Below are 23,469 nucleotides of genomic sequence, written 5' to 3' on the forward strand. Positions count from 1 at the left end.
CCGCCCCCGAATATCAACTGTTCGATCCCTAAGCAAAGACCGTTCAAAGTTGCATCGAATGTGTCAACACAAGTGTATATTTGATAGCAACGCAGTGGTACCACGCGTTCACCAATAAATCAATCTTTCCAAGAATATGTAGGACGACAGATTGAAGCAGTTCCACACATCAAGTACATGTACTATTAATGAAGTTTGATACATGGTGGTGTAACGATTCTATCTTGTATCAGTGCATATGGGGGGCACGGATGGCCCAGTCGTCTAAGGCGCCGCGATTCGCTGTGCAGAGTTGCGTCCCTTGGGCACGCCAGAAAACTATGATTGGGGGTTCGAATCCCGGTTCGCCCCAATTATGTTTCTAGGTTTGTCAGCACCATACCCGTGCTCTCGGGTTTCACCGAAGTGGTAAACGTCTTAGACCTGCATCGCTTCGGGCTTTCCTCCGTGATATAACTGGAATACTGTTAAAAGCGGCGTTAAACCCAACTCACTCACTCACTCACTCACTCAGTGCATATGAAACGAGATATGGATGATGGTGATTTTTCTGACCAAGGTTTTCACTGACTGACCAAGGTTTTCACTGACTCTCCAAGGTTTTCACTGACTCTCCAAGGTTTTCACTGACTCTCCAAGGTACTGACTGTCCAAGGTTTTCACTGACACCAAGGTTTATAGGGTATATTTTTCAGTGACTGTCATGAAAACGTGCCCATGATGAATATGTAGTATACGAGTTGTGTGCATATATACACCATGCAATAAATGACGCCCCCAATAGTGCTGACAGCGGCGTAAAACCATACTCACTCACTCACTCACGTATATTTGAACATTTGGTGTACTCACCATTGTTGTTATTTGGAAATTGAAAATCATACCCAATTCCACAAATCGAATTTGAGCTATAATTCTCACCCAGTGGACTACTTCTGATCCACAACCGAGCGGGCTGTGGATGCATGACTAGGGGGCGTATAAATACGTATTTGTGTCCATGCGCACCAATCTGTACACACGTGAAGACATGGTGGCATTTGTCCACAGACTTGGCGACCAAGTATCTCCCACTTTACAGTCCCCGTTGTTGTGAAACACGAAGACGAGACACCTGGGGTTACCAGTACACATGTGGGCACACTCTGGGAAGGTTCTGTTGGAGGCTTGAGCGATGACATTGTCTGCATTTTGAAAATCGTGGTTTGGAACCCAAATGGTTAAAAAGTAGCAAGTGTCTGTAAGCGTCGGTTGATAGCCTGAAATGGACGAAATAGAGTATATTAAAAAAAACATATGCGCAATGTTGTGTGGCACGTGTTAACAACGATGTGGTCGAGGCTTAAATATATGTGACCACTTGTTAACATAGAGATCTGAACACATTTGACCAGATTTTAATCCTGAAGCCAAAACATGTGAACATAATTATTTTGTTTGTTTGTTTGTTTGTTGTTTAAAGCCGCACTCAGCAATATTCCAGCTCTATGACGGCGGCCGTAAAATAATCGAGTCTGGACCAGACAATCCAGTGATTGACATCATGAGCATCGATCCACGCAATTGGGATCGATGACATGCATCAACCAAGTCAGCGAGTCTGACCACCCGATCCCGTTAGTCGCCTTTTACGACAAGCATAGGCGCCTTTTATGGCAAGCATGGGTTGCTGAAGACCTATTCTACCCCGGAATCTTGAACATAATTATGTCACGACTTGTACGTGTGAACACTCGCTGTATGGAGCGTATCAAGTACGCGAAAGAGCGAGTATGGTCTATTATCGGTTTGAAAACAAGAGTTTGTTCAGTGTCTGAAACAAAGTCTGATGTAGGAGGTTTTTTAAAAAAACAACGAGCATTGGTATCGTGTCGAGTTCATTAACCGGGCGACTGTGGGATTCAAAGAGGGGTCAAAAACAAGGAGTGATAATTGCATGACTACCTGTTCAGACGTAGGATAGACGCCGCTCATCTAAGCTTACAATACAATACTACCTTCTGATTGGTTCTATGTTGTCCGCTCATGAAGCCCGCTGAGAAATCAATCGGAACACACCTTAGGTAACATGTTTATCTCGCATAAGTATCATTGACCTGAAATGAACCGATGTTTATCCGAATGTATTGGGTAAACGGAAGTAAATCGTTTCGTCTGTTATCTGTCAAAATAGCTGACTCAAAGCATTTTACTCGGACATTTCGGACATATAATCCGCATCTGTATCAGTAAATGTCTGTGAATAGACCACTTATAATCTACACACACTGCATATCGGCGTGAAGCTATCGGTTTTCGTTATTGACGGGAAGACCCCCGTCCTCTGCTTTCATGTCAGCTATGACATGTGTGGCTCATTCGTGACCAGCTCGTGTTACTCCGGGACAAGCCGAATAGCGACTCGTGCCTCTCTCGTGGCCATTTTTGCGACCGGGTTCAGTCTTAGCGCAAACGGGCATACCAAAAACAATTGTCAACTCGTTGCGTAATGGTTCACATATGTTTCCCCACATATTATACATATATTTCAGGTGCAATTTAAAGCACATCGGGACGTGCTGAATTATACAGTATGATTGAACACCTTTAACTGTGTCTTGGGTATAATTTTAGATGCAAGACATATGCAAAATCAAAAAATATTTCTGAGGCATTCTTCGACGAAGAACTTGAAACCATACTCGTATTCTGATTGGTTTGTCGTATTTTCGCACATAACATTCATCGATAGGGGGACGAGTCTTCTTGCAGGTTCCGGAAAGGGGAGAGTGGTGACGAATGGCTAGAGCAGTCCGACGCGTTTCACAACAAATAAGGTTTCAACCGTAGAGTCTGGACCAGACAGTCCATTGATTGACATCATGAGCATCGATCCGCGCTCAACTGTCGCCGTTTTAAGTTACGTTTCATAAGAGTTGGTCTGGCTGATAAATCGGAAGAATACTGTTTACACTGCCAGAACAACACTTTCGTCAGCTTTCTTACGAGTGAGTTAGTATGGTTTTACGCCGATTTTAGCAATATTCCAGCAATATGACGGCGGCGGACACTAGAAATGGGCTTTGTACCCATGTAGGGAATCGACCCCGGGTCTTCGGCGTGAGGTTCGAACGTTTTAACCACTGGACTGACCGACCTCCCATCTTTCTTATGGAAAACTATAGAAGATAGATAATGATCATGGATGAAGAAATTATAGTGACGGAATAACTTGAATAACTCGGTTGTCCGATGTGACGCATTGTCGCTTGTTATTTTATAATAACCTTATGTTCAAGGTTAACGACATTAAATTATGATTACTTGTCCATAAACGTGTTTCCGCGGTTCCACCTACCGTTGTTCCCCTCTCTCTCTCCAACCCCCCCCCCCCCCCCCCCCCCCCCAACCCCACCCCCACCCCCACCCACCCCTTATACTCATAACAACATGATAGTTTCTCAAACAACATTTTCCAGTGACTGGAATAAAAATAACAATCAGCAGATATTGTTGGGTACATAGTATTCTTTGCCGTGTACCGTATTGACATTAAACAGACTATTCCCTATTTTAATTAATTTGCAAATCGTCGTTCTCATTTAGAACCGGGGGCACGGGTGGCCCAGTCGTCTAAGGGGCCGCAATTCGCTGTGCAGACTTACGTCCCTTGGGCACGCCAGAAAACTATGATTGTGGGTTCGAATCCCGGTTCGCCCCGATTATGTTTCTAGGTTTGTCAGCACCATGGTCGTGCTCGTGGGTTTCACCGAAGTGGTAAACGTCTGAGACCTGCATCACTTCGGGCTTTCCTCCCACATTAAGCTGACACGCTGTGATATAACTGGAATAATGTTAAAAGCAGCGTTAAACCCAACTCACTCACTCACTCACTCACTCACTCACTCACTCACTCACTCACTCACTCATTTAGAACCAACCGGACCGCAGGTGAAAATGTCATCAGGGCAACTGTCTGTCAACTGCTACGTGAATGAATATATTAATTGTTAGGAATTGTAGCTGAATTATGGATTATATTGTAGCAATAGTGAGTGAGTGAGTGAGTTAAGATTTAACGTCACATCGGCAGTATTTCAGCCATATCGTTGTAGCAATAGAAATAGATCGAACCTCTTACGAAACCCGATGATCCAGGCTGTGCTGTTGTTAGTGAAAGTCCAAGTGATGATGTTGTTTGCCATGCTGTTGAGGCCAAAACAGTCGTTGTTGTTGCTGTTGTCGCATCGTTTGTTGGTGATGATGTTGCCGTTCTAGTTGCTGGTGCTGTCGTTGCAGTTATTGTGGTAGTCGATGTTGTGGTGGAAATGTTTACTATTGAAGGTACGGGTGTAGTAGATGTCGTGGGGGTGGGGGTGGTTGATTTCGAGAATGTGGATGTAGTGGAGGATGTGTTTTTGTGTGTAGTTGTTGGTGTAGTTGTTGGTGTAGTTGTGGGTGTAGTTGTTGGTGTAGTTGTTGGTGTAGTTGTGGGTGTAGTTGTTGGTGTAGTTGTTGGTGTAGTTGTTGATGTAGTTGTTGGTGTAGTTGTTGGTGTAGTTGTGGGTGTAGTTGTTGGTGTAGTTGTGGATGTAGTTGTTGATGTAGTTGTGGATGTAGTTGTTGGTGTAGTTGTTGGTGTAGTTGTTGGTGTAGTTGTGGGTGTAGTTGTTGGTGTAGTTGTTGGTGTAGTTGTTGGTGTAGTTGTGGGTGTAGTTGTGGGTGTAGTTGTGGGTGTAGTTGTTGGTGTAGTTGTTGGTGTAGTTGTGGGTGTAGTTGTTGGTGTAGTTGTGGGTGTAGTTGTGGGTGTAGTTGTTGGTGTAGTTGTTGGTGTAGTTGTGGGTGTAGTTGTGGGTGTAGTTGTTGGTGTAGTTGTTGGTGTAGTTGTGGGTGTAGTTGTGGGTGTAGTTGTGGGTGTAGTTGTTTGTGTAGTTGTTGATGTAGTTGTGGGTGTAGTTGTTGGTGTAGTTGTGGGTGTAGTTGTGGGTGTAGTTGTGGGTGTAGTTGTGAGTGTAGTTGTGGGTGTAGTTGTTGGTGTAGTTGTGGGTGTAGCTGTTGGTGTAGTTGTTGGTGTAGTTGTGGGTGTAGTTGTTGGTGTAGTTGTTGGTGTAGTTGTGGGTGTAGTTGTTGGTGTAGTTGTGGGTGTAGTTGTTGGTGTAGTTGTTGGTGTAGTTGTTGGTGTAGTTGTGGGTGTAGTTGTGGGTGTAGTTGTTGGTGTAGTTGTGGGTGTAGTTGTGGGTGTAGTTGTTGGTGTAGTTGTTGGTGTAGTTGTTGGTGTAGTTGTGGATGTAGTTGTTGATGTAGTTGTGGGTGCAGTTGTGGGTGTAGTTGTGGGTGCAGTTGTGGGTGTAGTTGTTGGTGTAGTTGTGGGTGTAGTTGTTGGTGTAGTTGTGGGTGTAGTTGTGGGTGTAGCTGTTGGTGTAGTCATGGGTGTAGTTGTGGGTGTAGTTGTGGATGTAGTTGTTGATGTAGTTGTTGGTGTAGTTGTGGGTGTAGTTGTGGGTGTAGTTGTTGGTGTAGTTGTGGATGTAGTTGTGGGTGTAGTTGTGGATGTAGTTGTGGATGTAGTTGTGGGTGTAGTTGTGGGTGTAGTTGTGGGTGTAGTTGTTGGTGTAGTTGTGAGTGTAGTTGTGGGTGTAGCTGTTGGTGTAGTTGTTGGTGTAGTTGTGGGTGTAGTTGTTGGTGTAGTTGTTGGTGTAGTTGTGGATGTAGTTGTGGGTGTAGTTGTGGGTGTAGTTGTGGGTGTAGCTGTTGGTGTAGTCATGGGTGTAGTTGTGGGTGTAGTTGTGGATGTAGTTGTTGATGTAGTTGTTGGTGTAGTTGTGGGTGTAGTTGTGGGTGTAGTTGTTGGTGTAGTTGTGGATGTAGTTGTGGGTGTAGTTGTGGATGTAGTTGTGGATGTAGTTGTGGGTGTAGTTGTGGGTGTAGTTGTGGGTGTAGTTGTTGGTGTAGTTGTGAGTGTAGTTGTGGGTGTAGCTGTTGGTGTAGTTGTTGGTGTAGTTGTGGGTGTAGTTGTTGGTGTAGTTGTTGGTGTAGTTGTGGATGTAGTTGTGGGTGTAGTTGTGGGTGTAGTTGTTGGTGTAGTTGTTGGTGTAGTTGTTGGTGTAGTTGTGGGTGTAGTTGTGGGTGTAGTTGTGGGTGTAGTTGTGGGTGTAGTTGTTGGTGTAGTTGTTGATGTAGTTGTTGGTGTAGCTGTTGGTGCAGTTGTGGGTGTAGTTGTGGGTGTAGTTGTGGGTGTAGTTGTTGGTGTAGTTGTGGATGTAGTTGTTGGTGCAGTTGTGGGTGTAGTTGTGGGTGTAGTTGTGGGTGTAGTTGTTGATGTAGTTGTGGGTGTAGTTGTTGGTGTAGTTGTGGGTGTAGTTGTTGGTGCAGTTGTGGGTGTAGTTGTGGGTGTAGTTGTGGGTGTAGTTGTTGATGTAGTTGTTGGTGTAGTTGTGGATGTAGTTGTTGGTGCAGTTGTGGGTGTAGCTGTTGGTGTAGTCATGGGTGTAGTTGTGGGTGTAGTTGTTGGTGTAGTTGTGGGTGTAGTTGTTGGTGTAGTTGTTGGTGTAGTTGTGGGTGTAGTTGTTGGTGTAGTTGTGGGTGTAGTTGTGGGTGTAGTTGTTGGTGTAGTTGTTGGTGTAGTTGTGGGTGTAGCTGTTGGTGTAGTCATGGGTGTAGTTGTGGGTGTAGTTGTTGGTGCAGTTGTGGGTGTAGTTGTGGGTGTAGTTGTTGGTGCAGTTGTGGGTGTAGTTGTGGGTGTAGTTGTTGGTGTAGTTGTTGGTGTAGTCATGGGTGTAGTTGTGGGTGTAGTTGTTGGTGTAGTCATGGGTGTAGTTGTGGGTGTAGTTGTTGGTGTAGTTGTGGGTGTAGTTGTTGGTGTAGTTGTGGGTGTAGTTGTGGGTGTAGTTGTGGGTGCAGTTGTGGGTGCAGTTGTGGGTGTAGTTGTGGGTGTAGTTGTGGATGTAGTTGTGGGTGTAGTTGTGGGTGTAGTTGTTGGTGTAGTTGTTGGTGTAGTCATGGGTGTAGTTGTGGGTGTAGTTGTTGGTGTAGTTGTTGGTGTGGTTGTTGGTGTAGTTGTTGGTGTAGTTGTGGGTGTAGTTGTTGGTGTAGCTGTGGGTGTAGTTGTTGGTGTAGTTGTGGGTGTAGTTGTGGGTGTAGTTGTGGGTGCAGTTGTGGGTGCAGTTGTGGGTGTAGTTGTGGGTGTAGTTGTGGATGTAGTTGTGGGTGTAGTTGTGGGTGTAGTTGTTGGTGTAGTTGTTGGTGTAGTCATGGGTGTAGTTGTGGGTGTAGTTGTTGGTGTAGTTGTTGGTGTGGTTGTTGGTGTAGTTGTTGGTGTAGTTGTGGGTGTAGTTGTGGGTGTAGTTGTGGGTGTAGTTGTGGATGTAGTTGTGGGTGTAGTTGTGGGTGTAGTTGTTGGTGTAGTTGTTGGTGTAGTTGTGGGTGTAGTTGTGGGTGTAGTTGTTGGTGTAGTTGTGGGTGTAGTTGTTGGTGTAGTTGTTGGTGTAGTCATGGGTGTAGTTGTTGGTGTAGTTGTTGGTGTAGTTGTTGGTGTGGTTGTTGGTGTAGTTGTTGGTGTAGTTGTGGGTGTAGTTGTGGGTGTAGTTGTGGGTGTAGTTGTGGATGTAGTTGTGGGTGTAGTTGTGGGTGTAGTTGTTGGTGTAGTTGTGGGTGTAGTTGTGGGTGTAGCTGTTGGTGTAGTCATGGGTGTAGTTGTGGGTGTAGTTGTTGGTGTAGTCATGGGTGTAGTTGTGGGTGTAGTTGTTGGTGTAGTTGTGGGTGTAGTTGTGGGTGTAGTTGTTGGTGTAGTTGTGGGTGTAGTTGTGGGTGTAGTTGTTGGTGTAGTTGTGGGTGTAGTTGTGGGTGTAGTTGTGGGTGTAGTTGTTGGTGTAGTTGTGGGTGTAGTTGTGGGTGTAGTTGTGAGTGTAGTTGTTGGTGTAGTTGTTGATGTAGTTGTGGGTGTAGTTGTTGATGTAGTTGTGGGTGTAGTTGTTGGTGTAGTTGTTGGTGTAGTTGTTGGTGTAGTTGTTGGTGTAGTTGTTGGTGTAGTTGTTGGTGTAGTCATGGGTGTAGTTGTGGGTGTAGTTGTTGGTGCAGTTGTGGGTGTAGTTGTGGGTGTAGTTGTTGGTGTAGTTGTGGGTGTAGTTGTGGGTGTAGTTGTTGGTGTAGTTGTTGGTGTAGTCATGGGTGTAGTTGTGGGTGTAGTTGTTGGTGCAGTTGTGGGTGTAGTTGTGGGTGTAGTTGTTGGTGTAGTTGTTGGTGTAGTTGTTGGTGTAGTTGTTGGTGTAGTCATGGGTGTAGTTGTGGGTGTAGTTGTGGGTGTAGTTGTGGGTGTAGTTGTGGGTGTAGTTGTTGGTGTAGTCATGGGTGTAGTCATGGGTGTAGTTGTGGGTGTAGTTGTGGGTGTAGTTGTGGGTGTAGTTGTTGGTGTAGTTGTTGGTGTAGTTGTTGGTGTAGTTGTTGGTGTAGTTGTTGGTGTAGTCATGGGTGTAGTTGTGGGTGTAGTTGTTGGTGCAGTTGTGGGTGTAGTTGTGGGTGTAGTTGTTGGTGTAGTTGTTGGTGTAGTTGTGGGTGTAGTTGTTGGTGTAGTTGTTGGTGTAGTTGTTGATGTAGTTGTGGGTGTAGTTGTTGGTGTAGTCATGGGTGTAGTTGTGGGTGTAGTTGTGGGTGTAGTTGTTGGTGCAGTTGTGGGTGTAGTTGTTGGTGTAGTTGTTGGTGTAGTTGTGGGTGTAGTTGTTGGTGTAGTTGTTGGTGTGGTTGTTGTGGGTGTAGTTGTTGGTGTAGTTGTTGGTGTAGTTGTTGGTGTAGTTGTGGGTGTAGTTGTGAGTGTAGTTGTGGGTGTAGTTGTGGGTGTAGTTGTGGGTGTAGTTGTTGGTGTAGTTGTTGGTGTAGTTGTGGGTGTAGTTGTTGGCGTAGTTGTGGGTGTAGATGTTGCTGTAGTTGTAGGTATAAAGTCTTCAGTCCAATCTAGAAATGACAACGAAAATATATCTGTAATGAGATATCAACCATAACATCAAAATCGAATTGGACAGAATATATTGATTTCGTTATATTACCATAAAAACTCAAATCGAAAGTCTTCAATCATTTACTAAAACCATAATATAAACATTTCCTGTAGTGTTACGTAATAAGGGGGACAACCCACGACTTTAACACATATCTATAAAATACAATATTGGCTCCTCAAGAAACTGTAGATCAATGCGTAGGAATATCTTTAAAAATATATCACCGTTACCTAAAACGTTAAGGTCACTGCACGTGGGCAGATCACAGAAGGAGGGTGGGGCTTTCAGGGCTCTTAAAAAGGGCTCTTTTGAAAAATTGAATGCAAGACACCTTCCCTTGGAAATTATTCGTCCCATCAACCGACCTCCCGATTGTTACATCACCTAAGGCATTGACCTCTTTTCTGTGACCCCTGTAGATCTTTTCTTAAGGAATGTTTGAAAATTATAGGAACCTCACCTAAAACGCTGGAGTCCCACATGGACAGATCACAATAGGTCCGGGGATTGTTCAGGGCTTTGTTAAAAAGCGCTTTCTTGTAAAACTGCATGCAAGACACCTTTCCTTCAAACTGACCCGACCCATCAACTGACCTCCCGACTGTCACGTCACCCACGGCATTGACTTCCTTATTAGTGACCCCAGTGATTTTGTAGTCAATATCGCCATCCTTGAAGATGTCAATTATACCCCAGACTTTGTTGTAGGAAAATCCCACAAAATTCCAGGCGTTGATCGTCAAAATGTCCCTCCTGTATTCATCATAAAAAACTCCATCAATGTCGTACACGGTAGCGACGAGTTCCTGTCCTTCCTGTGTCAGCTTTACCCCGTTACCCGTTCCCTCCATACCGGCGTACTCAAGGATGGTTGCCGTTTGGGACGATGTAGGGTACAGGTTGAAGATCCAACAAAATGCCATCTGGCCATCAAGGTCTCCAGTGTTTGGGATCTGAATGTAAGAGTCTGGTGTTCCTGTGAGTTCTGCCGCCCCAAGGTTCCCTTCTCCTGCGCCTAATGCTGCGTTGTGAAGCTGAGCTGTGATGCTGGAGGCGGGTGCCGCGCTGCCATGTAGAGTGGAGTGCATAGGCCAAAACACGTCTGGAGAGCTGAACTGACTCTCTTTGGAATAAGCATAGTCATTCCTCGGTTTAGGTTTTCCCCCGTGCCCGTTGACTGTCGCAACCGTAACTGAAAATAACAATGACGATTTACAAGTGTCCTTTTGCATATTAATGTGTGACTCGGCCTCAGGATGACATGAGCAATGCGTAATTGGTAAAGTGTAACTAATAATCAAACAATGAGTCGTCAATCTCAGAAATGGGATAATACGGACTGTCATATTATTCGGGTAGTCAAAAGTTTCAAGAAAATCAAATGATATAAGTTTTGAAGTGAGTGAGTTAGGTTAACGCCAATAGTAACCACATACCAGCTAAATGATAGTTGGAGTATACCAGAAATTGGACCGCCTCCTAGGTCTAGTGATACTGTATCTAACTGTATGTCTTTTTTTTTGGGGGGGGGGGGGGGGGGGGATTTCGAAGGTATATGGAACAAATTAAGTCACTTTTCATTTCCACACTAATCCAAGACCGCCTCCGTGGTCTAGTGGTAGAGCGTCCGCCCGAAGAGCGGAAGGTCCGGGGTTCGATCCCCAGCCGCGTCATACCAAAGGACGTTCAAAGATGGTACTTGTTGTTACCCTGTCTGGCGCTCGGCATTAAGGGGTTAAAACAAGGACTGGTCGGCTCGGAGTCAGTATACTGTGTCTGAGTGGGGTATTCGTGTTAAACTGCGGCATGGTATCTCAGTGAGCTAGCACTATAAATCGGCATCAGTCCGGACTAGTATAAGCAGCCACACACACACACACACACACACACACACACTCACATACTTGCACGTCGCTATATAAGTGCAATAATCTTGGACGCGACGTTAAACCCCATTTCACCTCACCTCACCAGAAATTGTATTCACAATTTGCACCCATCTGGGGTATTGATCCCCGGGCTATGTCATTCGCCTCATTGAACACAAACTGCATAGTCAGATACTTAATTTGTTTGTTTAATTGTTTATGTCCTTCATGTGCAGAACATCATTTTGCAATATCAATCAACGTTGTACATCTTTCACACCGACCGCCTCCGTGGTCTAATGGTAGAGCGTCCGCCCGGAGAGCGGAAGGTCCGGGGTTCGATCCCCAGCCGCGTCATACCAAAAGACGTTAAAAGATGGTACTTGTTGTTACCCTGTCTGGCGCTCGGCATTAAGGGGCTAAAACAAGGACTGGTCGGCTCAGAGTCAGTATACTGTGTCTGAGTGGGGTATTCATGTTAAACTGCGGCATGGTATCTCAGTGTGCTAGCACTATAAATCGGCATCAGTCCGGACTAGTACAAGCAGCCACATACACACATATACACGCGCATGCACGTCGCTATATAAGTGCAATAATCTTGGATGCGACGTTAAACCCCATTTCACCTCACCTCACCATCTTTCACACCAATATACAAAGAAGGAAGTAGTGTTGACCAAGTGTTTCTGTTAAGGCACTTGTTTGTTTGTTTGTTTGTTTGTTATTTAACGCCGTATTCAGCAATATGTAAGCTATATTACGGCGGTCTGTAAATAATCCAGACCAGACAATCCAGTGATTGACATCATGAATATCGATCCACGCAAGCGGGACACGATGACATGCATCAACCAAGTCAGCGAGCCTGACTACCAGATCCCGTTAGTCGCCTCTTACAAGCATAGTTGCCTTTTACGGCCAGCATTGGTTGCTGAAGACTTATTCTACCCCGGGTCTTCACGGGTATGTTGTTAAGGCACTTCCGACAAGGACAACAGACGGCTCACTATGCTCCGACTCTATGTTCTCACCAACGCAATGACATACGGTAATTTCGAAATCGACCTGATGCATCCTTAGAGAGCTTAGAAGGTTATTGTTATTTTTGGAGCAAGGTCGGGTACTGATTCACCATTTTTTATGACCCCCCAGGTATGTTTTGTGGTAGGTCTTGGTCAGGTTTGGTCATAAGAACATTACAACTCATTTGAGGTAATGAAACCCCTCACTTTCGTGATCGTGTGTTTAAAATGCCATGGAAAGTCAGATTAGAGCTTCTAAGAATTAATTCCAGTCTCATCATTGATGGAAACAATCATATGAAGATTCCGTGTCATTGTTTCAGTGGTTTCTGAGAAGATGTTTACAGAGGTAAAGCATATTATATAAGAATTTTAAAACAAAGAATCTTTATTGCAGGGGTCAAATCGAGGTCAAAATATTATATGCACATTTTCACATAGTTCACATATTTCAAGCATTGAAACATCTATTTTGACCACCACTACTTACTACATTTACCATTACATATTGAAAACAAATTGCAAATGACCAGATGACAGATATGACCATACATTTGGTACTTCCTTCGAATACCTTACCTCTATTACATCATAGCCATAAATGTATCTTAGGCTGAGAATCACACCATAAACATACATAAAATTTCAACAGACGTCCGCTTCACTACCAACATATCTAATAGTCATAAGGAAGACACTATCCCCTGCAGGAAATGCAACTGCGCATGCGCCAAGCGGGAACTATGATTCCTTTCCTGTGTGAACAAATTGTTGCTCACATCTGAACATGTTATGGTTGCTTTTTCACACCATACTCAGATCACGAAGTAGACACAATTCATGTGTCAGATCATACTCAGATCATCTGCTAAGAGAAGACAGGGAAGCCGAGAGCAGTGTACAGCACCTCGGGGTATAGAAAGAAATGCTTTAGAATATGTATCGTGGGCGGTGAATCCATAATCCCCATCGCTGGCTGGTGTTTGCTCCGGATGCGGTAAAGATCAAGTCACTGGTGATGCACATCCCAGACGCAAGTCGTGCAGGAAGAACACATCCACGTCAAATAAAAAATACAACTATTGCAACAAATTGTACAAAGAAAAGTTTGACGAGCTTGCCAAAGCGTGGTATACGACCTATGACTCTGCTATAAATACTAGATCGGAAGCAAAAAATTCTAAATCACATAAGACTAATTCCACTGACAAGAATGAGAAAGAAGAAAGAAGGAGGGGATATATCTCTGCTCATCCAACCCTTATTGGTAAAGGAGCAGACGAAAACTGGCTTGAAAGAAGGCACTGACGTATGCCAGGGCCCATTGCCTATAGTAGATCGTCTTGGTTTGTGAGAGGCAACTGAGTTCTAACTGATACCACGCTCCCCCTTTAACCTCGATGAGTTCACAAACAAAATAACATCATCCATGACAGAAATGATAGACAAACGTTTCCATTTAGTCTCTCTCGGGCATCTTAAAAATCTAATATCTCAATAGGAGAATATTCATAAATTTACTAGATCATCGGTAGAGTATGACAGTAGGCAGGCATCATCTAGGAGCTACCATTCACGCAGTCAAGCTTAGTCAGTAGATTATGAGGACAACACAGGGTGTCATTAAAAGGCATCCATTTTCCCGAAGCAAGGGAGTTAACTGACTATAAACGTCCAGTTTCCACCCTTGTTGAACTAGGCTTGAATTTTTGGGCTTGAAATCAAATCAAATTAAATTCCACCTCTCGAATCACTTACATTTCCTACAAATAAATGGCAGCCCCCGTTGAAGACGATCTTATCAATAATAAATATCTTTCATGTAATAAAATGGGTTTTCTTTCACAAAGTGCATCAAATCACGTGAACACCTTGATTAATAACATGAAAAGATTTGGAAAATATTTGTTGGCGCTTAGTTGACGGTACACATGCTTTGCAAATCCTGCAATCGACCCAAATCTTTGCAGTTTACGAACCGTTACGCGATTTTGATTGGACTATGCATAGACTCGTTAGTCCAGCCAACATGTAACCCCATAATTCCAGCCAAGTTCGGCAAGGGTGGAAACTGGACGTTTAGTTAGTTAACCCCCTTGACTCGAGAAGATGGAAGGCATCATGAATCTCGAAAGTCCATGTCTGACCACAGTCATTGTGAGGAAGATTGTGCATCACAGGCATCCCAAAGAAGCTGCCGAGGAGATAGACACCACTTTCCACCAAGTTATCATCATAATACTAAGATTGAAAGAAAGTCTTGTGCAAGTTTAGTTTCACACGACCTCATTAGCATTCTCCCTCTCATACCGTCATGTTTTCCAGCCACTTGTATGGTGATAGTGAAGATGATGTTGTGTCACAAACTCACCTCACGTTCCTCCCGTTCCTCAAGCCACAGATCTGCCAACCAGGGGCCACTTGCACAAAACGATCTTAGAGCTAAGACTATTGTAAGCCTATGTTAAAGTATGGGAGTTAAGATCATCTTAGCGCTAAGATCGCTTTGTGCAAGTGGGCCCAGATGTCGCAGCCAGTTCCAGATCCATCAATCTTCAATAGGAGACGAAAGGACAACAAGGAAGAGGTTTCAGGTGTCTATCAGCATGGCGTCTAAGATCCAGGAGCGAACTACCCGAGTCAGAGAGATCCTCACAAGAGAAGGTCGTGATTCCTTTCGTGACCCAGGCCTGGAAAAATAGATCTTCACCCCCCAAGGCCAGAGTCTCCAAGAGTGAGTGGAAGTCAGAGGTAGGGGAGTCCCCAGGTGGTCCGTATCCGTTGTTTCCAAAAGTTCAGCACATCTCTCCAAATGTCGACCCTGGCTGTCTCATGTACATCGATTCCAGACTTTCGCTATTCAACACAACGACAATCCCGGTTCCTGTCGGAGGTCGTCTGATGCACTACGCAACAAACTACGAAGACAACACCTGGCTGCTCGAAGTTGTGAAAAGAAGATACAAGCTCTATTTTTACTATCACCAAGTCTTATGATCCTTTTGGACTACGTTCCCATCAGACAGGGGCCAAGCTAGCCACTGCGAACTTGGCTATACGGAGAGCCAGGGTGAAAAGTGATTTTCACACAACTGCTGGTCTCGATGTAATGTGAGATGAGAGAGGCGCCCTGATGCAGGTCCAGGTTCTAGATTACACTTGACTACACAAGCATCTACATATAGCAACTTCCTCGCCATTGCTTTTCGGGGACCGGTACTAGTACGGCAGCGCAACGGTATCACATCGCTAGGAACGGTAGTACATCGTCAGGATATCGTCAGAACATCGGCGAAAAATATAGCAACGGCAGGCGACGGTAGAACATTTTGAACACGCTAAAAAAATCCCGCCGTTGCACTGCCGGAGCGAGCAACGGGACTACAACGGCAGTACAACGGCAGAACTCCGGTATGGCTTCGTTAATTCCGGTAGAGCACCGGTAGCGCCCCGTAATGGATCGGCGGCTCTCCGGTGGCCTCAATGTGTGCCGTACTGGTACCGATGTGATACCGTGGTACTACCGAGTACCACCGAAGTAGTACCGATGCGCCGCCGATGTGATACCGGAGCTCCACCGTCACATCAGCAGTGGATCGGCAGCGCAACGGTATCACTCCGCTATAGTTCCGGTCAACGGTGGTACATCGGTATAACATCGGCGGCGCATCGGTAACACTAAGGTGACAGAAAAGTGGTATTCGTTAGCTCATCGGCTCTTAGATCGGTAGGACAACGGCATCACAATATGAACGCCGGTGATTGTTTTTAAAGTGCTTTCTCGCCGCAGCTCAGCCGATTTTCTCGCCGTTGTTAAGTTTTTGCTCCAGTTTAGTCCCAGCGAGGTGCATCGTTAGTGTGTGACAGGCCCTTTAAATCAGCTGTCCAGCCATTATATTTACGTTGAGTTACGTTAATATTCTTGAGTTGTTAAATGCCATTTATTACACATAAGTAACTATATGCATACCTTAACATTCATGCGAATTAACGAACGTAAACTTCGTACCATTGCTTTACAAAACAAAAAGAACATGGCGGCCTGCGAGATGTTCACTATTTTCATTTTCCAGTAGAAAGTACTCATTAAATATGAAACCCGTAAAGATCAGGTGTAGAATAGGTCTTCAGCAACCCATGCTTGCCGTAAAAGGCGACTATGCTTGTCGTAAGAGGCGGCTAACGGGATCGGGTGGTCAGGCTCGTTGACTTGGTTGATGCATGTCATCAATCCCAATTGCGTGGATCGATGCTCATGATATCAATCACTGGATTGCCTGGATTGTCGATTATTTACAGACCGCCGTCATATAGCTGGAATATTGCTGAGTGCGGCGTTAAACAACAAACAAACAACAACAACCAGCCATTAAATATGAAACAAAGTCTTTAGTTACTGGAGTCAATCGGATGATTTATACTGAGGGCCAAAAGAAACGTTACCAACATTAACTGATTTGCCACTTTGAAACAATGATGCCAACCTGTTCAAAAACAGTAAAAACACATCTCACGAATACAGCCTTCATGTTCTCTGACGTTCTTTGCACGTGCTTTGCGGATTTTGGGAGATATTGGTGTTTGTCAGCAATTTTTTAAAACATTCCTTCCCAAATTATTGTGTGCAATTTCCGGGTATAAATTACGCACGGATCTGTTCCCTATCATTGGTTGCGATGATTAACACCAACGAACATGCCAAGACTGACCGCTGTCCATAGGGAGAGAGCCATAGGTATGCTGCAGATGGGAGCCCTTTTTAGGGGTACTTCATCTGAGGAACAGATTTCTTACTGTGATGTCATCAACTGCCAACAGCTTAGGACATCCGGTCAGCAGACAAACAGTGACCAGACGACTACGACATTATGGTCTCCAGGCTTATCGCCCTTTCAAGGGCATGACCTTGACCCGTCAACATCGACGTGCCAGATTGACGTGGTGCAGGCAAACTCAGCGATGGCAACAAAGGGAATGGCGGCGAATGCTGTTTAGCGACGAGAGCAGGTTCCAACTCTTCAAACCTGATGGGCGGACGCGAGTTTATCGACGACGTGGTGAACGTGCGGGGCTCCTTGTCGTATCCAGGAGGTGGAACCTTACGGGGGCGGAAGTGTGATGGTCTGGGGCGGCATTTGCGGGGACGAGAAGACGGAACTTGTCAGCATCTAAGGCAATCTTCTACATTGGTACATTGACAATATCTTACGGCCAGTGGTTCCTCCTTTCATCCATCGTCAACAACGGACGGTGTTCCAACAAGATAACGCCACACCCCATAAAGCCCGTATTACTAGAGACTTCCTTAACGCCAACAACGTGACTGTCCTGCCGTGGCCAGCTCGATCACCAGATCTGTCACCCATAGAACATCTCTGGGACCAGCTAGGGCGTCGTCTTCGGAAACGTCAACATCCTCCCTTCACGAGACAAGCGTTGATCGTTGCTCTCAGTGAGGAATGGAATCGGATACCTGCAGTCGATGTGAGGACGCTTGTCTACTCAGTTCGACGCCGCATTCGAAGATGCATTGCCGCTCATGGAGATCATATAACCAATGTTGTTGATCGAATACTCGACGAATGACAAGAAATGTCAAGAAATGTCCCTGTTGGAGGTCAAGGACTTTGTTGTTGAATTAGTAAGAAATATTTCAAGTGATATTCGTCTTGTTGAGATGTTGTCTGCTGAAATTTACGTTTTAAAGACGAAATGTTTGGATAACCTTCTCTGCTACACGACAGATAAATTTGATCAAATGATTTTCTCATTTTCAAAATTGATCAGAATTAATTGAACACTGAACAAAATTGTTTTGATTGAAATACAAAAATAATGGCTTATCAACTTTACCATAATATATTTGTTGTAAAATAATGATGATATTTGCCCTCTTTCTATTATTTTTTGTTGTCGTACATGAGGCCATGATATACTGAACCAAATTAAAAACTTCACAATCCTCAAATTTTAACATTTTGACCAGTTATCATTGTGGGCCCTTATTGTGTATTTAAACAGTAATAGCCGCGTATTGTCTTCAGATAACACCTGTTTTTGTGCAGTTGAATCGATCAAAATCATGTGCACAGCACTATAGTGGCAAAAGTGTTTTTTTCACGAGCAACTGGTCAAGTGGCCATAATACCGCACGTGTTTTCAGCCATACTTGTTAGCAGTCATTAACAAAAAAAAGAAAAACACAAGAAAACAAAAGTCTTTACGGCCATTTGTCATGCCACGCATTTCAAATGTGCAACGTGAACGTGCCATCGGCATGTTGCAGACGGGAACGTCCCTAGCTGAAGTCGCGAGGACGATGGGTTGTAGTCGACGGACTGTTTATGATTTGCAGACGCGTCTACAGCAAACGGGTACCACCGCTGATCGCCCTCGACCGGGTCGACCACGTGTGACGTCACATGCAGAGGATCGTCAGATTGTCTTACGTCACCTCCCTAACCGATTTTTGACGGCTACATCAACCAGAAATGAACTGTTTAGGGGTAGACTGAGTGCGCAAACTGTTCGAAGCCGTCTGAGAACTGCTCACCTTCAAGCACGACGGCCATACTGCGGGCCGATTCTGACTCAATTACACAGACGTCAACGTCCATTGTGGGCACAGCAACACTTACGATGGACTCAGAGGAATTGGAATCAAGTCGTCTTCAGTGATGAATCCCGATTTAATCTTCGATTTGCTAATGGTAGGGCGAGGGTGTGGAGGCGCCGTCATGAACGTTACGCCCAGTGTTGTGTACAGGAAGTTGACAGATTTCTAGGCGGAAGTGTCATGGTGTGGGGTGCTTTCTGTGGCAATGCACGTTCCAGGCTTCTTGTCATCCGTTGCAACCTCAACGCTGCTGCTTACCGCGACCAGGTACTGGCACCAGAACTTCTGCCTTTTATGGCTGCACATGGACCCGGTTTGATCTTCCAACACGACAATGCCAGATCCTACACATCAATTTTGACAAGGAATTTTCTTCAGAATGCGGGAGTCAACGTCATGGACTGGCCGTCAAGGTCTCCCGACCTCAATCCCATCGAACACGTCTGGGATGCTCTTGGCAGAAGTCTGCGCACTCTCCAGAACCAACCACAGAATTTGCAAGATCTTGGCACCATTTTGCAGCAACAATGGCGTCGTCTTCCCAATCATGTGTTCACAAGCATCACAAGGTCCATGCGGAGGCGTTGTATGGCAGTTGTCAACGCACATGGTGGCCATACACGCTACTGAACTTGTGTGCCATCAGATTCTCGTGCTTGGGACTTATGATTTAAAGTGTTGATGTTATTACCGAATACCGTAGGTGCTTGGAACAAATTATGGTTACCACCGTTAATTAAAATCCTTCTTTGGACATTAATGATTAAAAATTACCTTCTCTGATACATTTGTCCGTTGTATATTATATATGGGATAACTTTTAAAAATGTGAAGTTTTTAATTTGACTCAGTATATATTAATTACCAGATTATCATCCAACTTTTATAAAAAGGTAAGGAGGGAGGAATTTGACAAAGTACGCATGTTAATCGTGTTATTACACCATCTGGTTATGAAGAGTGTTCATTGTATAGCAGGACTTATACTTGTTATCTGTTTTATTAATTTTATTCTTCTCTGTTTACAGTCATGTGTTAACTGATCGTCAGATCGCTCCATCTCACTGTTATTTACACCATCAGCGATCAGATTACCTCTGTTGGTGTTTGAAACTAACGTTGGTTGACAAAGAATGGATACATATATTAAAAATGTCATATTTTGACTCGTTTTTTTTAAAACTGTCATGTCATGTCACACAAGGACACAAGGTTGCGCTGAACTCGTGTGACCGCCCCGGGCAGCAATCACGGCTCTGCATCTCTCGTCACTGACTGGATAAGTGTATGAATTCTGTCCTGTGGAATTCTGCGCCATTCAGCTTGTAACGCGTTGGCCAGTTGCGGGAGTGTCTGCGGCGTGTTCAGACGTTGACATATTCGTCGATCGAGTTCATCCTAGAGGTGTTCGATTGAGACCTGGAGATATCGACGGCCAGGGCAAGACGTGGATGTTGGCATTATGAGGGTAGTATACCGTGACACGAGCTGTGTGTGGTGGCGCGTTGTCCTGTTGAAACAGCTCCCTCTGGCGGTCAATGATTGGAAGAAGGTGAGATAGAAGAATTTGATTCATGTAGCGATTTGCTGTCAAGTTTCCCTGAACCACAACCAAGTCAAATCTCTTGGTGTAGGATATGGCCCCCCACACCATGACCCTACCGCCACCGAAATTGTCGAATTCAGGTACACAATGTGGGGCAAATCGTTCATGTCGACGACGATAAACAAGTTGTTTTCCATCTCGCCGGTGAAGAAGACATTGTGATTCATCGCTAAACCACACTCGTTTCCAGTTTCTCAAATTTCAAGGCTGTAAGGTATGGCACCAACGCACGCGTCGCTGTCGGTGGATCTGTTGCAATTGACGATAACTGGTCTTCTCGGTCGGATTCTAAGATGGTTCCTGACAGTCTGGGCCGATATCCTCCTCAAACCAGGGATGCGTTCTTCAGTCTCCGTAGCTGTGGCATTGCGATGACGTAGGTGGAACACTCGAACGTAGCGATTCTGTGCAGGGGTGGCAACTCTTGGTCGGTCGATTCTCGGACGGTCTGCAGTGGAATTGAACTGTGTGTTTCGGTCTCAAAGGCGGCAAATGGTGCTATGGTGGACGTTAAAGTGGCATGCAACAGAAGACTGCGATTCCCCTCTTTGGATATGATGTTCCGATCGGCAGCGCTGAGTCTCGGCATTTTCGAACTTGAAAAATGTTGACAATTGAATGACAAATTATTGGCTTGTGCTTGCCCTTTTATAGCCACTACCACGAGTTACGAATGACATAACTTGCGCGTGTATTTTGCTTTACTGTTTTCCTTCATGATATTTTTTAACTAGTGTGAAAACAATGCCGCTTAAGACATTGCAAATCGACAATGGCTGTTGACGCACCGTTTGTCGAAAATCAGGCCACTAACATTTTCCAATAACATATATCCAAATTATATAACGGATTTTTTGTGCAGCCAGGTTCAGTGAACAACATTCTACCTGTGCGTTTCTTTTTTAGAAGAGTGTATTCTGTTCGCGATCAAATTAGCAAAAACGCGTACAAAATGTTGATATCTGCGCCCCTCATGGTTTAATCTCCCTGCAGTGTTTTATTGTACGATAAACAACTCCCACTCAGTGTTTATTTCTTAAATAAAGCTGCGACTAAAGTAACCCGATATTGGAATATATCATTCCTGAAAAATAATAATTTCAGATACAATTCCTTCCGATCATTGCATAAAAATACCCTCAACTTATATTATTGGGTATTTTTTAAACTAGTTACCGGTAGATCCTGGAGAAAATGAGTGTACAGCTGATTGCTACCTCCGGCTTAGTTCACGAGACAAATACACACGGTAATCTTAACCTCTGCATGGACAATAATGCCTAGCAGAACAGGAAATATAAATCAATATGAAATTGAAATTCATCATGTCTAGTGATGTTTTATTGCAATTTTCACATTTTCATTGAACAAGTTTGTCATTGATCTTCTGTTCGTTCCCCTGAAGCGATACGATGTCTTATACTTGAGTGAGTGAGTTGGGTTTAACGCCGCTTTTAACAATATTCCAGTTATATCGCGGCGTGTCAGCTTAATGTGGGAGGAAAGCCCGAAGTGATGCAGGTCTCTGACGTTTTACCACTTCGGTGAAACCCCAGAGCACGGGTATGGTGCCGCAATCAATCAGTGAATAAGATTGTTTACTAGATTACGGATGTCCTCAGAGAAAGAGCATCTGCGCATGTCTGTTTGTTTGTTTGTTGTTTAATGCCGCACTCAGCAGTATTCCAGCTATATGACGGCGGTCTGTAAATAATCGAGTCTGGACCAGACAGTCCAGTGGTTGACATCATGAACATCGATCCACGCAATTGGGATACGATGACATGCATCAACCAAGTCAGCGAGCCTGACCACCCGATCCCGTTAGCCGCCTTTTACGACAAGCATAGTCGCCTTTTACGGCAAGCATGGGTTGCTGAAGACCTATTCTACCCCGGATCTTAACGGGTCAGCATGTTACTAAATTACGAACTTTAAGAATATTTACCCCTATTTTAAGAATGATGACTTATTCAAGAAATAAAATAGTGGGTGAGTGAGTGAGTGAGTGAGTATGGTTTTACCCCGCATTTAGCAATATTCCAGCAATCACGGCGGGGGACACCAGAAATGGGATTCACACATTGTATCCATGTCGGGAATCGAACCCGGGTCTTCGGCGTGACGAGCGAACACTTTAACCACTAAGCTACCCGACCGCCCCACAATAAAAGAATCGTGATCGTTGATTATCGTACAATAAAACACTGCAGGGATGCGATCGCTCGGCCACTGCATTTATCAACGTAGCCCAGCTTCATCTATGTTGACAACTCACTAGACATTTCCCCCTCAAAAATAGCATCGTCCAATTTACGACGTCATCAATTGTGAGCGCATGTTCGAATCTCCAGAAATGACGTCATGAGAGAAGAATGTTTTATCGTGAAATAAACCACGCTTTGTTCTTAAGTGTTCTTTGCGATTTATCGCGTATCTATCTTATATATCGCAATAAAAGGGACAAAGCCCTTTCTATAAACATGAGAAATCTCTGCTTAAAGCAGATTCGATTGAACGATTCCGACTATATCATGAGCATGTGTTTGTGAATCACTATCCAAAAGTGCTGTTACGAGGGGTTCGGACAAAGCGCATAATACGGGTGTACTAAAAAGTGTGAAGGAAAAAACGATAATCAAAAGAATATCTAGAAGTTGTATTCATTATGAATTGTCTCCCCAACTTGGAAACTCTTCATGGTACCGCCAATGATATAAAACTGAACATTTCATGAAAGAATTAAAACTACAACGGCATTAACATAAAAACACTTTACCTGTGGCGAGAAACGTGGATAACAGATACATCCTCACACACAGTTGACTTTTCACCTCTCCAAAATGAGTGGAATTGAAGTATGATCGTACACTAGGCTTAACCACCTCGGTGTACCTCTTGCGTACCTCTGTGTTAGTGCAATCAATATGAAATAGATTCCTTTCTAAATTTCAGGCGACGTTCCAACTGTTCTATGAATCTAATAAGGTATTACCTGGAAGGTGGCTATTGGCTGGCGACTCACGTTTCAGAGTTTAGATGGGCGTAGTTGTGCATCCAACCTTACAATGAAACTTGTATCAGTTCATTATAATATGTCATCGATAAGTCAAGACAAATACACTGCTTGGAGCGGTATGAACAATGAGAATATCGATTTTTTTTTACCTTTTTTCTGATTGAGTTAGGGCCTGCGCCGGCTATATGACTGGATGGTGGGTATATTGTTATCATCAACAACCGAACGGATAGTGAGGTTGTCATGATACCCTGATGACAAAGATGCTTTCTGGCTTTATTCTTCAGGAACGTCTTGCAATACTATCTTTATTCTTTAGGAACGTCTTGTAATACTATCTTTATTCTTTAGGAACGTCTTGCA

The 23,469-nt window shown here is 44.3% G+C and overlaps 1 long non-coding RNA gene across 1 annotated transcript; it reads right to left on the reverse strand.

Annotated features, from left to right (window-relative positions):
- Window positions 1-560: 560 nt before the first annotated feature.
- On the reverse strand, window positions 561-4,427 carry LOC124117013. The gene is made up of 2 exons (XR_007219736.1): window positions 4,114-4,427; window positions 561-1,259 (listed from the first exon to the last, which is right to left on the reverse strand). It is a non-coding gene; the product is annotated as an uncharacterized LOC124117013 (long non-coding RNA).
- Between the last annotated feature and the right edge of the window lie 19,042 nt (window positions 4,428-23,469).

This window comes from Haliotis rufescens, unplaced genomic scaffold (genome assembly GCF_023055435.1).
Source record: "Haliotis rufescens isolate VD_foot unplaced genomic scaffold, xgHalRufe1.0.p SCAF_9, whole genome shotgun sequence".
Lineage (NCBI taxonomy): Eukaryota > Metazoa > Mollusca > Gastropoda > Lepetellida > Haliotidae > Haliotis > Haliotis rufescens.